The sequence below is a fragment of the Indicator indicator genome, chromosome 1 (assembly GCF_027791375.1).
Source record: "Indicator indicator isolate 239-I01 chromosome 1, UM_Iind_1.1, whole genome shotgun sequence".
In the NCBI taxonomy this organism is placed as follows: domain Eukaryota; kingdom Metazoa; phylum Chordata; class Aves; order Piciformes; family Indicatoridae; genus Indicator; species Indicator indicator.
This window is the reverse complement of record NC_072010.1, coordinates 37,054,748-37,072,019: the sequence shown is the minus strand read 5'-3', so window position 1 is coordinate 37,072,019 and position 17,272 is coordinate 37,054,748.

Below are 17,272 nucleotides of genomic sequence, written 5' to 3'. Positions count from 1 at the left end.
ACACAACAGGAGAAAGTTTGTTTCTCATGTAACAAGGCACAAAACTCATTTAGGGATTTCTAGGTCAGAATCAACACCTATCTGTTATCTGAAACTCCTCTAGTTGCTTCTGCATGTCAGTAAAGTTAGCTATTCATGTCTCTGGGAGAAATTTCAATAGTTAATGAGCAGATGATGTTTCCCATTGGAACAATCCTACTCCTAGTCACATAGTAAGGATCAGCTTTATGCTGAAAATATATATTCTAGTATGGTAAACTATGGTGAAGAGAAAACACTGCAGCTTTGCAAATAATGAAAAGCAGTTTCAGACCTGTTGCAAGAGTATCTGTAAACACTGGTTATGGTTACAAATCATATGATGGACTCTGAAGGATTCTACATGGGAAAGTTGAGGAGTTTGAAGTGAGATTTTGAGCACATGCCCTGTATTGAATTAAATTAATTATTTACAATAAAATATGGTGATCTTGGGGGAAGTGTGAATATTTTTTTTTAAAGTCTATACAGAGAGAGCATATAGGTAGGAAATTTTGAAGAATGATGATTAAACAGTCATATTTAGTCAGTAGTCAGGAAAACTTAAAAATGAAGAGCTGGGTCCTAGTCAAATGCAATTTTTTCCTCATAATTTAGAATCAAGAGACATATAAAAAAAATCTAACAGATGTGAACATACTGTGTGAGATACTGAAATATAAGATTACAAGTTAGAATTGATAGGTCAAATTGTACTGATGAGTAGGTGTTACTATACCTTGAGTAATACTCTGTAGAACCCCCTAGCTCTGGGGTTCACTGGACAGTTTATGTACCCTTCATGTGCCAAGTGTTTTTTTTTTTTTCAAGTGAAACAAACTGTAGCAACTGGATTTAGTTTAAACCCAAGTGTATGGAAGTTCCTGGAATATCCTGATATATCCAATCCACATTATGATGCCTTTCAATCCCCATTCTGATATTTTGCAGCATAGCCATCACATTATTTCTCTCAAGTACTTTGAACTGAAACATCATGCATGAGAATAAAAATGAAAAAAGACCAGAAGACAGGGATCAGAAGAGCCTTTGGCCAAGCTGTAAACCTTATAAACGTGCAGCTAGCTTTAAGTAGTGTGGTCACAGTCTTCTCTGCATAGCCTGACTTGAGGCCCAAGGTTGTTCAGTGGTGTAAATGCAGATGAAGCCAAACAAGGTAAACAAATTAGCTGCATCAACAAGAAATATTCTCTCTGATCTGAAAATGTCATGTCTAAATAGAAAGAATACTGTAAGGACGTTGTTATTAATCACCTGAATAGGATTACAAAGGCGGAAAACTCAGTAATAATGAAAAACTCAATTATTCCCATGAAGACTGGTAAAAAGTAATTTTGGGACATGTTCTAAAACTAATTTTAGATGCTATAATGATTGCCTCTTGGAGCAGTTATTTTTTATATAGTTCTGATTAGAGCATAAAAACTTACTGAAATTTCTAGTGTTGGAGAGTCATTTCAAAACCCTGACTATACCACATTTACATTCTTCTTCCCTATAGGAATGAAAGGGAAAAAAATATAAAATCACACATACACACAGAGAGGCACCTATTTATATAAACAAGGAGACCTCTAGAAAAATGAGGGATGTTAAAAAAAAAAAATTAATTAAAAGGGGAATTTTAAAAGATGAAAATTTTAAATGTGTAATGGAAATTTTGTAAAGCTAATGACAAGAAATAAAATCATGTTACTGATAAAAAGCAGAATGAAGAAACTCTTCAAATAAAAATCTTATCCTGTAGCCATGTAAGGAAGATCTGAATATCATGAGCTCTGAAAAGTTTAGTGTTGAATCAAGCTAAGACCAAAAGAATGTTTAGAGGACAAGCTTGTGAAAGGCATGAAACTAATAATAAACCTTTTTCCCCAAACCATCAGAAGCAGAATGTCTGCCAGAGTCTGCAGAGCTGATAGATGATGGAGATGTAATAGGACAACTCAAAGGAGATAAGGCCATGGAAGAAAAATTAAATGAGTTCTTCAAATTGATACTCACCACTGAAGAGTTTAGGAAGATTCCCGCAGTGGCAGTTTCCTTAGCTAAAGATGACCTGCAGGAACTATCTTAAATTAAAGTGTCAATAAAAGTGATTTTAGACCAAATAGATAAATGAATAGTAACAAATTGCCAAGACAAGATGGTTTAAACTCAGGGGTTCTTAAAAAAACTCAAATATGACCTTGTCATTTGATCATAGATCTTTTTTACAGTATTGTTTAAGTCAGCTTCTGTATGAGAAGAATAAGTTAGCAAATTTTATGTCATTTTTCTTAAAAGAACCCGTAGACAAATGTGGGGAAGAAGGATAAAGTTAAAAAGTTGCATGTCTGATCCTTTATAGGTAGATTAGTAGAATTAAAGTCATAGACAGATGTATAGATAAATATAAAATGAGGAATAAAAATTAATTTTATGAAGTTATTAGAAAGAATAAATGAATGTATTGATAAGGTACTATATAAATGGCTCAAATAAACTAAACAATCATGGATTATAAAAATAAACTTCAATCTATGGTTTTATATCGACCTGAAAGACAGTGGATTAATAAATATCTAAACGACAGGAAACAACCATAGGAGAAAGAAGATAAGTTTTAGCAATAAAAGTCCCACAGTTTTGGAAAGGTTGCAAAAGCTCGTTGCACAACTAACTGGGTGATGTAAAGGCAGAGGCAACATATACAAGGCTATGTATATGGGAAAATGATAAATGGAAATTTTCACTGTCTATAAACAGTGAAACCTCTAAACTAGATATTTTTAACCAAGGAAAGATACTTGCAGCTACGCTAGATACACCTAAGAAAATGTCAGTTCAATGTTCAGTGACAAACAAAACCAAACAAATCAACCAAACACAAAACCCCAGGGATTATCAGGGAAGAAAATCAGAATGAGGAAGTCCTTTACATAAAAATGTAATAGAGCATGAGGTGAAATTATAATGTCATAGGTTTAAAACATTTTTTTTGTTTGTTTAACATATGAATAAGCCTTGAGATTCATTGTTATAGGTTAGTTTGGATACCAAAAGTGGAAGTGAATTCAAAAACAAATTAAGAAGATAAATGGAAACTTATAAATGGCTCTAAAATATTGAGATACAAGTTCTACTTTAGGAATTCCCCTAAGCCACACAAAGCTTAAGAAGTATCCTGAGGACTATGCTAGTCTGTACTTGCTCTTTTTGTGTATAATTTAAAATGATAAGCACCAACACTCAACTTGAAGAAAGTAAGATAGGTCTGGGTTTGGACCTCTGATCTAAACCTCAAGAGCTACTCTTATTCAATCTTCTATTCCCATGACACTAGAATGTTGAGAAATGCCATTTCTCCAATATATGAAGTCACATGTTCAGGCACCAAAAATCAATATCATATTGACAGGATGATCTTGGCAACTATAAGCCTGTTATTCTGACCTTAGTGCTAGAGAATCATAGAATCATAGAATCATAGAATCAAGAAGGCTGGAAGAGACCTCAAAGATCATCGAGTCCAACCTGTCACCCTAAACCTCATGACTATCTAAACCATGGCACCAAGTGCCACATCCAATCCCCTCTTGAACACCTCCAGGGATGGTGACTCCACCACCTCCCTGGGCAGCACATTCCAATGGCCAACCACTCTCTCTGTGAAGAACTTTCTCCTCACCTCCAGCCTAAACCTCCCCTGGTGCAGCTTGAGACTGTGTCCCCTTGTTCTGGTGCTGGTTGCCTGGGAGAAGAGACCAACCCCCTCTTGGCTACAACCTCCCTTCAGGTAGTTGTAGACAGCAATGAGGTCTCCCCTGAGCCTCCTCTTCTCCAGGCTAAACAGTCCCAGCTCCCTCAGCCTCTCCTCATAGGGCTTGTGCTCAAGGCTTCTCACCAGCCTCGTTGCCCTTCTCTGGACATGCTCCAGCAATTCAACATCTTTCCTAAACTGAGGGGCCCAGAACTGGACACAGTACTCAAGGTGTGGCCTAACCAGTGCTGTGGACAGGGGTACAATGACCTCCCTGCTCCTGCTGGCCACACTATGCCTGATGCAGGCCAGGATGCCATTGGCTCTCTTGGCCACCTGGGCACACTGCTGGCTCATGTTCAGGCAGCTGTCAACCAGTACCCCCAGGTCCCTTTCTGTCTGGCTGCTCTCCAGCCACTCTGACCCCAGCCTGTAGCTCTGCATGGGGTTGTTGTGGCCAAAGTGCAGCACCCGGCACTTGGATTTGTTGAATGCCATCATGTTGGACTCTGCCCATCTGTCCAGCCTGTCAAGGTCCCTCTGCAGAGCCCTTCTACCTTCTAACAGATCAACACCTGCTCCCAGCTTGGTGTCATCTGCAAATTTACTGATGATGGACTCAATCCCCTCATCCAGATCATCAATAAAGATATTGAACAGGATGGGGCCCAGCACTGATCCCTGGGGGACACCACTAGTGACAGGCTGCCAGCTGGATGTGGCACCATTCACCACCACTCTCTGGGCTCGGCCCTCCAGCCAGTTCCTAACCCAGCACAGAGTGCTGCTGTCCAAGCCACAGGCTGCCAGCTTGGCCAGGAGTTTGCTGTGGGGGACAGTGTCAAAGGCCTTGCTGAAGTCCAGGTAGACTACATCCACAGCCTTTCCCACGTCCACCAGGCTGGTCACCTGATCATAGAAGGAATGTTATAGAGTAGATCATCTTGAGTGTCATCACATGGCCTGTACAGGACATTCAGGTACTCTTGCCTATCATAAAAGATTTACGAAAAGCAGGTGTTGCTTCACTAACCTAATCTCCTTCTGTGACCAGGTGGCCTTGCTCTAAATCTCGTCACCAGGTGGAAAAATTTTCCTTCCGGTAAGGAAGTTGGTGAAGGGTCTGGATAAGAAGTCTTATGAGGAGCAGCTGAAGGAACTGGGATTGTTAATCTGTAGAAGAGGAAGCTGAGGGATGACCTTTCTGATCTCTACAACTACCTGAAAGTAGGTTGTAGTAAGATGGGTGTTGATGTTTTTCTCTATTATCAAGTGATAGAATGAGATGAAATGGCCTGGATTTGTGCCATGGAAAGTTTATACTGGATATTAGGAAAATTTCTTAACTGAAAGAGTAGTCAGAAACATTATAAGAGGCTGCTTAGGGAGGTGATGGAGTCACCATCCCTGGAGGTGTTCAATAAACATGTAGACATGGCACTTTGGGACATGGTTTAACAGCCGTGGTGGTGTCAGTTTGATGGTTGGATGATCTCAAAGGTCTTTTCCCACTGAAACAACTCTATGATTCTGTAGATTTGTATTTTCCTTTCTAATGATCCCTCTGATGTCTATCTTCATGTCAATCCTAAAAATCCAATATTGGGACAGCACTTTGCACAGTAGGATTTTTGGTGCATTCAGGACTGCTATTAATCCTTTTTTTTTTTTTTTCTTTTTTTAATCTGATAGTTGTTTAAACACCCTTCGAAGTACTTTGGAAGATTCTTCCTGGTATTTTCTGTGTAGTTGACTTTTAAACTCAATGCAAAGCAATCAGTTTTTCTGGTATAAATGAATATATGACACTAGCATGAATCATTTGGAGATGACTGATGTATATGTGACAATGTCAAATACGTTATATTGAAAGACATGAATTTTCCCATTCAGGAAAACCTGGCTTACTTGTTACCAGAAACTGCAGGCCTTGCTGCAAGAATGTCTGAGTAACTCAAACATATTCACCATTTCAGTGGCTGGGAATAGGGCACACATGTTTCACAGCAAGGTTCATATGATCTTCAGGTCCCTGGAATGATCTTGCCTTGCATATACCCTTTGAAAGTTTGAAATACTCCCTTTAAGTACATCTCCTGAAAAACTGAAATCATTTCTCCCATAAATAGAAACTGACTTTGAGCCAGCTAAGCCCCATGCCAGAACTTCCAAGTTCCTTTTTCAGAGTCATCTTATTCCAGAGAATGAAACCTGCATTGGATTTCCAATGACCAGCAAGAAAAGTTATAGCCTAAGAACCTACTGAAAGACTTGCACTACTCCAGAAATTCTCTCAGAAGTAAATATAGCCACTTATAACTAATATTAGCATCCTACCATCAGCTCATTTGCCATAGCCCATCTTTGTACCATGCTTCTAGAGAAATTCTTCTCTAATAGTCTGATTTTTAATTTTTTTTTTGTCATAAAATATCTTAGAAATGAGCTGGATCACAAAGAGTTCAGGTTTTCCTCAATGTATTTAATTCTATAAAGAAAAAAAAAGAGAGATTCATGTTATACAAATACATGATAAACTTCAACCAATTGGATGCACTTGTTTCTGCCTAGATGACACTATTCATTGTGTTAAGCTTGCATTTACCTTCTAATTTTGTTTATGTTGCCTACAGCAACCAAAGCTTTAAGCTATGTTTCATCCAGAAAAAAAACCTAAAGCAAGTAATTGTTTCTAAAATCTTTTCTGTTTAATTCTAGTTAAAACACTTTTTTTTCCTCTTAGTTCATTGGCGTAAGAAGTAGTAGTAATTGGCTTATTGTTGTGCAGTATTTATAAGCATCAAAAGCATGCCTGCTTATGCACAGTTGTTCTATACCTATAGGGCAGAGGAATCACAGTGTCACAGTATCACAGTACATCAGAAGTTGGAAAGGACCTCAAGAGATCAGCAGGTCCACCCCCCCTTCCAGAGCAGGATCACTTAGGATAGTCCACACAGGAACATATCCAGGTGGGTTTTGAAAGTCTCTAGAAAAGGAGACTCCACAACACCCCTGGGGAGCCTGTTCCAGTGCTCCGTCACCCTCACTGTAAAGAAGTTTCTCCTCATGTTGAGGTGAAATCTTCTATGTTCAAGTTTGAACCCATTGCTCCTTGTCTTATCACTGTGAAACACCAAAAAGAGCCTGGCTCTCTCCACTTGACACTCACCCACCAGATATTTATACACATTGATCAGATCCCCTCTCAGTCTTTTCTCAAGACTAAACAGCCTCAGGGATCTCAGTCTCTCTTCATAAGGGAGATGCTCAAGTCCCCTAATCATCCTCATGGCTCTCCATTGGATTCTCTCCAGCAGGTCTCTGTCTCTTTTGAACTGGGCAGCCCAAAACTGGACACCGTATTCCAGGTGTGGTTTCCCCAGGACAGAGTAGAGAGGTAGAAGAACTTCCCTAGACCTGCTGGACACACCTTTCTTGATACATCCCAGGATCCCATTGGCTCTCCTGGCCACAAGAGCACAAGTGAATGATGTATGTGAGTCGTTTGTGGTTTCATAATGGTTATTGAATAATTCCTTAGGTTCATCATACACTTGTTCAAGTCATGCTGTGAAACAAATAAGAACCAATCATATAAATGTTTGCATTTATATCCATGTTTACATTTGTGTTTAAAGTATTTACACTCACATTAGCATTAGGATTTATATTAATATTTATACTGCAATTTAAAACATTTACATACTGTCTGAGGTCCAAATCAATAACTTTGCTGTAGAAAAGTGAATACTTCAAATAAGAAGCTTTGGCCAGGCCTGTACATAGTTTGAACCATAGAATCATAGAATCATAGAATCATAGAATCAGTCAGGGTTGGAAGGGACCACAAGGATCATCTAGTTCCAACCCCCCTGCCACGGGCAGGGACACCTCACACTACATCAGGCTGGCCAGAGCCTCATCCAGCCTGGCCTTAAACACCTCCAGGCATGGGGTCCCAACCACCTCCCTGGACAACCCATTGCAGGCTCTCACCACTCTCATGGTGAAGAACTTCGTCCTCACATCCAGCCTGAATCTCCCCATTGCCAGATTTATTCCATTCCCCCTAGTCCTGTCACTACCTGATATCCTAAAAAGTTCCTCCCCAGCTTTCTTGTAGGCCCCCTTTAGATACTGGAAGGCCACAAGAAGGTCACCTCAGAGCCTTCCCTTCTCCAGACTGAACAGCCCCAACTCTTTCAGTCTGTCCTCACAGGAGAGGTGCTCCAGCCCTCTGATCATCCTGGTTGAACCAAGACAACAAATGGATTTTTTTCGTAGAATATAATCACAGAACAATACAATAGCCTTGGTTGGAAGAGACCTTTAAGATCATCAAATTTAACTGCTAACACAGCAATGCTAAGTCTCCACATAACTATGTCTTCCAGCACCATGTCTTACAATTCCACAGCTGGTGACTCAACTGCTTCCCTGGAAAACCTGTTCCAGTGCTTTACAACCCTTTCAGTGAAGAAATTTTTCTTAATGTCAAATCCCTGGTGTAATTTGAGCGGGTTCCTCTTGTTATATCAGTTGTTACAGACTGACTGCCAGCTTGCTACAACCTCCTTTCAGGTAGTTGTAGAGATTAGTAAAGTCTTCTCTCAGCTTTTTCTTCTACAGACTAAATAATCCCAGTTCCTTCAGCCACTCCTCAAAAGGATTTTTATCCAGACCCTTCACCAACTTTGTTGCCCTTCTCTGGACATACTCTATCACCTTCCTGTCTTTCCTGTAGGAAGAGGTCCAAATGTGAGCACAGTATTCAAGATGTGGCCTCATCAGTGCTGAGCACAAGAGACAATCACTTCCCCAGTACTGCTGGCAACATTATTTCTGATACAAGATAAGATGTTGTTGGCCTTCTTGAACACCTGAACACACTGCTGGCTCATGTTCAGAGGGCTGTTGACCAACACCTCTGTTCCTTTTCCGCCCAGCAACTTTCCAGCCACTCTGCCCCAAGCCTGTAGTGTTGCATGGGATTATTACAACTGAACTGCAGGGCCTGACACTTGGCCTTGTTGAACCTCATACAACTGACCTCAGAACATCAATTCAACACATCCAGACCCCTTTGCAGAGCCTTCCTGCCTTCACACCTTCAACACTCCCACTGAATTTGGTGGCATCTACAAACTTACTGAGGGAGCACTCAACCCCCTCATCCAGATCATTGTTCCAACCAGCAACAGAACAAGAGGGCACAGTCTCAAGCTGTACAGGGGGAATTTTAGTCTTGATCTTAGAAAGAAATTGTTCACAGAAAGAATGATTGTCCATTGGAATGGGCAGCCCAGGCAGGTGGTGGGGTTGACATCCCCAGAGGTGTTTAAGAAAAGACTGGATGAGGCACTTTGTGCCATGGTCTAGCTGGGGTTGGGTGATCGGTTGGACTTGATGATCTTGGAGGTCTCTTCCAACCTGGTTGATTCTGTGATATTAAAAAGAACTAACCTCAAAGACAAGTCCTGGGGAACACCACTTGTGACCGGCCACTAACTATATTTAATTCCATTCACCATCACTCTTTTGGCCCAGCCATCCATCCCATTTTTTACCCAGCAAATCATATGCCCATAAAGCCATGTGTGGCCAGTTTCTTTAGGAGAATGCTGTGGGAAACAACATCAAAAGCTTTCCTAATGCCTAGGTAGACAACTCCCACAACCTTTCCCTTATCTACTAAGTGGGTCACCTGGTCATGGAAGACCAGGTTAGTGAAGAAACACCTGCCTTTCATAAACCGTTGCTGATAGGCCTGTGCACCTGGATGTCCTGCACTGTACATGCTGCACAGTGGAACTCAAGATGATCTGCTCCATCATGCTTGCCAGGCATTGAGGTCAGACTGACATGTCTGTAGTTTCCCAGGTCTGTCTTCCAGCACTTCTTGTACATAAGTGTCATGTTTGCCAGTCTCTAGTCAGCTGAGACCTCCCTTGTTAGCCCTCATTGCTGGTAAATGGTGGAAAAGGGCCTGGTGAGCACATCTGTCAGCTCTCTCAGTATCCTTGGGCTTATGCCATCCTGCATTTTGAAGTGGTGCAACAATTGTACCATCTCCCCTTGGATTATGGGGGCTTCATTCTGCTCCTCATCCCTGTCTTCTAGCTCACTGTCTTGACAAGGCCAGACAAAAGAAACTGTTTCGGTCCCACGTACTTTCTATTCGTTTCTGACTATAGATGGAGGTGGTAATACTGACCTTTCAAGTTCTGCGTAGTTTAAGTCTTAGATAGCTGAGACACAATTTCAGAACACAACTAAAAGAGTTGAAATCAGCGAGTTCATGCCTGGCAGCATATTAATGCATCTAGGAAATGGTTTTAGAGCTTAGAGAATGATTACTGACCCGGGACTAAGGGCTGATGATAGTGGAATTTGTTTTTCCATTTGTATAACTGATTTTAACTTGGAGCATGGAGTAAGGCTGTGTATCTTGCCTTAACTTTTTCTGCCATAAACATGCAAAATGATTTCATATTTCTGGGGGATCTGAGTTTCATTTTGATAAAACTTCTGTTTTCATAACTTTTTTAAGTAGCAGTTGTGCCATTTTAATTCTAGAGGAAACAGAAACAAAACCTTGACGTGCACACATTTTGATAAGAACAAAAGAAGTAAAATAAAATAAGAAAAACACATATTCTATTTGAAAAGAGTGTCAAACTGAGCTTCTTAAAGCTGACATTTCCTAAAGAAAAATTTTTAAATCTCGTATATTTTAAACTACATCATATATTTAAAATATTTCATACATTTGAATGTTTTGTGAAGATTTCACTCCCTCAAATACCAAAAAATCTTTCACATGGACACAGTTATTACTGTTGCTTGGGCTCTTCAGGAAAGGTAAACACAGTGTTGTTTTGACAAAACAATGCATTAAACTATGGTTGTAGAAATCACTGGTTCAGTTACATAAGTTAAGAATGAATTGTTTATGGCACCAGCTACTGGGCAGCAGGTGTCAGAAAACTGTCTAAATGTATAAATGAAAACTGAGCTTCACAGAGCTTCAGGAGTGATTTTCAGAATGTTATAAAGATAAAGCTAGGCTTAAATCCTAGGTATCACCTTTTAAGTATTGCACAATTAAATTATATTTCTCAGAATTATCTACTCTGAGTGCCCAGCAATAGGTAAATTCACATAATATAGGAGACCACTAATACACAGAATAGATGTACAATACAACCCTTGGCCTGAAAATCTACTTACATGAGGCATTTAGTATTGGACTAGGAATGTGCTGCATGAATCTATCTGTAGCCAAGAAGCTGTGGTGCATGTGTGATGAATTAATTACTATAATTTCAGATATAGAGAATTCAGATATAATTTAGATAACATTCAGGGCAGAGTGAGGGGAAGGTTAGAGGCAGACAATCACAGGACCCAGGAAAAGTTTGTGATGAAATCTCTTCCCCAGCATAGCACATAAGTAAAGAGGCACAAGAAAGTGTTTCTCTTAGTTTGATTACATGAAAATCAGACTAGATCAAGAACCAAGTATTTTTATTTACAGTGCATACGTCTGATATCTCCCACATCAGGACAACCCTGTATCTTCAGTCTTCTTTGGTCTTCCTTTCCTGTTTATTTCTGTGTTCCTGCCACTGGTAATGCTTCACTGTTCACCTCAGTGCCTGCATCTGCCTGTGATCAAGAAATCTGTACACGCAAATATATATACCCCACTTAATTTATTCCTCTTATATCTTATGCATGCATTACACATTTGCACATTAATTTATTTTGTAATGTGATTAAGGAGAAGAAGTTTAAAATCGAAATATTTTTTCCTGTCTCATAGGTTACTAGAGAAATGTAGCAGTGGCTAATTAGTTGTGTATATAATTTACTATTTCATTACTAATATGCTGTGTCTGGCCTGAAATCTACTTTTAATTGTCCAGTTTTCTGATGCAAAAATATAGGTATTCAAGACCATCTGATCTCTCCTTTCATGATACAGTCCTGGCTTATTCTGTTCTCTTCTGAGACAGAATGTAGGACAGGAAACTTCTACTAATCTGTTCTTTTATTGTATACTGACCCATTACTGAAGTATGAAGATCCTTATTTGAATGCCTGAATGCTTCTCTGTACTGTAAACATGCACACTTACACACACATGCTCACCTATAATTACTGCCTGTTCTTTTGTTATAATGCATTCTTTCTGGTTGAGAATTAACAAATGCTGTTGATCTACTGATTTCTTTATTAGCTGATTACATACCCATTTATACATGCACACACACAGAGTCTGCAGATTTCATTATTTCATATAGCTTTTAAGAAAATTTTCAAGCTGACAATAAAGCATTTAATCTTCATTAATTTTATGGCATATCTGGTTTCTGCATTTGCAGCAGCTATAAAACATATGTTAACTTCCTAATAAAACCTGAGTAATACTTCATCTGTCACCTTTTTATCCCCTTTTTTCTAGCAGTGGGAAACGGTGCACAAGTCATTACCTAGGGAACAGTTGTTGCTGTCTCCTGTACAGATCCATATCATTCTGAAATTTGCATTCTGATGAAGAAGCAACAAATGTTACATAAATCCCATGAAGTGTGTTAATTACACTGAGCTCTGTGAAATTATGGGTGAGAGAGCCAAAAAGAATTCTACAATTGCATCTTCGGTCTCTTGAGCATATCTTGTCAGATTAATGTCTTTGTCACTCACATGATAACCTTAAATTGCTTTTCTCCCTAAGTGATATTCCCTAAACCTCAGTAATATGGAAAATCTCACACGAAGCTAAATAGCAGATTTAGTTTGTATTGTTTACATAAATAAATACAAAAAGTACTTTTTATGAAAATAAAAATGAAAAAGGAATTTTGTTGACAAGTTCAGCTTGTTATTTTTCAGCTTGTAATTGTTTTACAGTCCTCCTGTGCTTCTGCATACAAACCACAGTGTACGTCTTTGAGACACACTATCGCTTCTTAGAACGCCCCCACCCTGCAAAAAAGTTGAATCGTGTCACTACTTATGATATAATGCTTCATTTTTTCTTGCTCTTTTTACCTCCTCCTTTTTTGCAAGCCCTAAATAACCACAGAAGCCGCTTTGCTGTGTAAAAATAACTGAAGTTGTCCCAGAAGATTTGACCACATATGTATCTTCCCACGGCTCAGCTGAAGGCTTCTTGAGAACAGGTAATACAGATTTGCTGTGCCAGGGCTTCAGGTGCATGCTTTAGTTCCCCAGCAGGGGACATACTCCACCCTCAGAAAGCTGCAAATCTTTTTGCAAAGTCACAACTATGACTGGCAAAACTCAACCCATTGGAAATCTATATTAGATGTCAGACCCGTCTAAGAGACAAATCTAATCCTTTTGCCTGAAAAATAGCTCACAACAGCCTACTGCTCCTAGTTTACGGATATTTGGAAGAATGGTTTAGTTTGGCAATCAATGTCCTTGAATCCCCAAAAACCTTGATACCTTTTTCTTTTTTAGTTTTCTTTTGTTTTGTTTCAAAAAGAGGAAGAAAAAAAAAGAAGAAAAGTTTTGTGATATTATATGAGCACCACCATATCTTCAAAAAGCTTATCTTTAGGTTTTTGGGTTTTGCTTTCACAAAAAATAGAATTTGTTACTAAAGCTCACTAGCAATATTTTAATTGTTTGCAATGCATTATAAAGAACTGTAAGCTTTTCTTTGTTAAATGAGAGGGGCAGAGCACAATCAGATGTGTCCTATACAATAGAAACCATTTCTGAAATCAAGCAAGCTCTTTTGTCTTGTCAATATCTCAGAAGTGGTAGATGATGTACTCACGACATAAGAAACTTGAAAAAATGCACTGAAATAACAATAACAATTTGAGCGGTTAAGAACACAGACAAAAATTCTTTGAAAATAAGAAGGATTTTATTTTCCATAGTATAAGCTGTGTTTTATACTTGTGAATGTCAAAGTATAAAATATGAGCATTTAAGTTTTGTAATTCTGTGCTTTTTCTTTGTGCTTACTATGCAGAGAATAAACACATGATTCATGGCATTGATAATAAAGCCCATGAATACAATATCGAATTACTTTCCATTTCTTCTACTGAGACTCTGTCACTTTATTTCTGTCCTCTCTCAAACATAACATTTTATAACACAGCTTGAAAAGGAGTGGTGGAAATGAAAGAGTTATGCTTATGGAAGTCCATTCATCCAGTCTCTGCAAAGCTACCAGATCTATAAATAATGGAGAAGGGCCCTCAAGCTAGGAATGCCGGATTTAGTAGCGTCTAATGAAAAGACAGGAGTAAAGTCCTGAAATCTCTTTTCAATTAACTTCAGCAGAAATGGGGACCTAGATTGAAAAGTCCTCAAGAAAGCATTGGTAGAGGCTTCTCTGACTATCTTTATATTCTTTCTGCAAATAAGTTCTTCAGGATCACAATTTAAATGTCGGTTCTTGCTATGCATTTTTAAACCTGATCTATTTGCTCAAATCAGGGCTTTTCAAGCTTTGTTTAAAGTCTTCATAAGAAGGGGAGGGGAGAGACAAATCCTCATCATTACTTTTTAAAATGACTTAAAAGCAGCCAACAGCTGAATAAAGGAATGTCTGGAAGGACCTATGCGAAAGCCTGTCTACAAAGTAGATTGAAAAAGTGTTTTGTTCTAAATCCTAATCTCTTCTGTGGTCCCAAGAAGGCTAACATAAGAAGATTCCCAGAGAGATGAGTGATATTCGTCACCAGACATCTGCTAAGACACAACCACAGGGTATTTTCTCTGCTGAGTGGCATGTAATGGAGGTTACCTTATCTAGTGTTTACCAAGGAAATTCAAATCCAGCGTTAAGATATTTTCTTACTGTTGCTCTTAATGAAAAGTGCCTTCTGGATCAGTTATATCAGCAGACTGACAGGAAATGAGTGGGATATCAAGACTTGAAAGCAATAGTTTTTAATCTGTGTGATTCCCAGTTTTACTGCACAGTAAATAAAGTACGGTGATGCCAGCATCTGGCGATGTGAAGAGCAACAGGACAGTGAGATAACCATGTACTGGTTATCCTGAAATCACACAAACTTCTTCCTCTGAGCCCAGTATCACTTTGTGCTTTAGAAGTTGTATCACTGTGAAAGTAAATGCAGAAGTCTTTTGAGCAGATCAAACATTGAAAAGCAGAAAAAGAGAATAGATGAGGGAATGTTAAAAAGCTGGGGAAGGTCTGGGGAGTGAGTGAATGACATTGACCTCCACAACTTTTTGAATTCCGCCCAACATTAATTAGTGGAAGTATGTGAAAAGATGTAACACAAACTTTATATATATTATCAATTTATTGTTCCTATATTTTTTGTTTCACTGCATGAAACATACCATCCATTACTGTATTCTTTCATGTGGCTGAGGACATTTAGACTGGGACCAGTGAGGAGGGTGGACAAACTGTTTCTCATAAATCTTCCTTATTCAGGAAACAACTGTAATGAGACTCTGAAACTCCCTTCTATTTTTCTCCCTTTGTCTCATTCTTCAGCTCAATCTTAGCAAGCTATGCTTCTCCAGCAGCCCCTGGTGTTAGGATCACTTTTGTCCATACCCAGAATGAGAGCTCGTAGATCGGATGGGGCAGCTTACATCACTTCAGCTCTAAGTCCTTAGTATTGCTGTATCACCACACCAGACACAAAAAGCAAATCCACTTTTTGTGCTATTAGTACAGGAGGTAAAAAAAGGCAGTCCCGTCCTCTTGATGATCAAGACCAGTGTTTTTAATACCCTTCTGTACTTTTCTGTCTACTTTAAAAAATGAAATGCTATTAACAAAAATAAAAAGCTATGTAAAACAACCTTTTGTAGGCTTTTCTACTTGATAGCTGTAAAACCAGGCAGCAAGTAGCTATTCTGTTATACAGATCATCTGACTTACACAGAGATGTGTGAGTGTGTTCCTACACTTTACCCTCTGTAGCCACATAGGTTTCACCAAATTATTTGTACTGTTCAAACTGACAAATGTCACAAAAGGTAATTTTGCAAGCAAAAGGGGAAAAAAATGTGTAAATCTCTCTGAAAGAAAGCCACAGCACTTCACAAAGTTGTGGTGCTTTCCCTTTATTCCTTTTTTCCTACTATTAGCATGCAAAGAATTCAAGTGAACTTCCTTAGTGCTGCAGTAAGAGCTAAGCACCAATAAAATACTAAATGTGAAATAATCAGATTCCTCATGTATACATATTTTTTCAAAGAGATTTGAAGATTAATGTTTTCCTTTTACTGATAATAAATATATATTTAATTGTTAACATTCTGTATTTTGCCTTTTTGTCTTTAATAAGTCTTACTGTATTAAAGAATGAAAAAAAAAGTTAATATGATGGAAAGATTTAGAAGGTGATTACAGTTGAGGTACCTTCTACTCTAAAATCACACTTCTTCCAAATGAGTTAATGAAGTACCATAACTCCACTAGTTCAGTCTGACAGCCATTACTCCCAGCTCTGCAAACACTGCATTAAATCTCTGTGTATCCTTGGTGACTGTTATTAGTAGGCCTGGGCGTATTTCGCTAGACATTTGGAATTCAGCTAAGAAAATTCTCAATCAGAAACAGGCCATAACAGAGCTAAAGTTATTGCAATCACTCGCTTTCTCAGAAGAAAGCGGGGGGGGGGGGGGGGGGGGGGGGGCGGGAAATGATTCTTTCTGCCTAGGATTGTTTGATTTTGATAACCAGAAAATTGCTAAAAGAGCAGTTCCCACACCAACCCCCACCCTGCACCCTCTCCAGCAGTATGCACTTTTCCCTGCATGTTTGGGCATTTGCTGATGCATGAGAACTGCATTTCACATAGAATTTTAAATAACACCCAGTCCTCAGATCTTTTAAAGCATCCATCTACCTCTTCCAACACCTTAAGCCTAACATGAATGCACTGCTTACAACTTTAAGGCCAACACTCAGCAATTACCTACTCTGACCAACATATATTCATGTCTAAAAGGTCAGAAAGCCTCTTACATCTTAATGTTACTTGGATCCCCATAAGAAAATATTTTCTAGGATTGTCTACCCTTTGATTTAGAAGAAGTCCAAAGAGATTAGACTGAACACGTGAAATTAAATGGAATTAAGAGGTGGACTGAACACCTGAAATTAAATGAAATTAAGAGGTGACTTGACTTACTGTTTTGGATTTTACTGCCTGAGTAACTACCTCAAACATAGTAATGTCTTTCAAGTAGTACAGTCCCTCAGAAAAGTAGGTAAATAGAATTTAATTACTTTGTTTTGCATGACATATTGGCATATGTTTCATAGAAAATATTGTTTCTGTGTACCAACACTCTTACTTGTCACTATGCCAATAACACTTCTTTTTTTTTTCCTCTTGCTGACTGATAGCATTTTTCACATTGAGTATGCAGAGTCATATTCTCATGGATATACATGCTGTTTTCCTCAACTGCTAGTGGATTCTGGCTTAAAAACTTGACAATCTC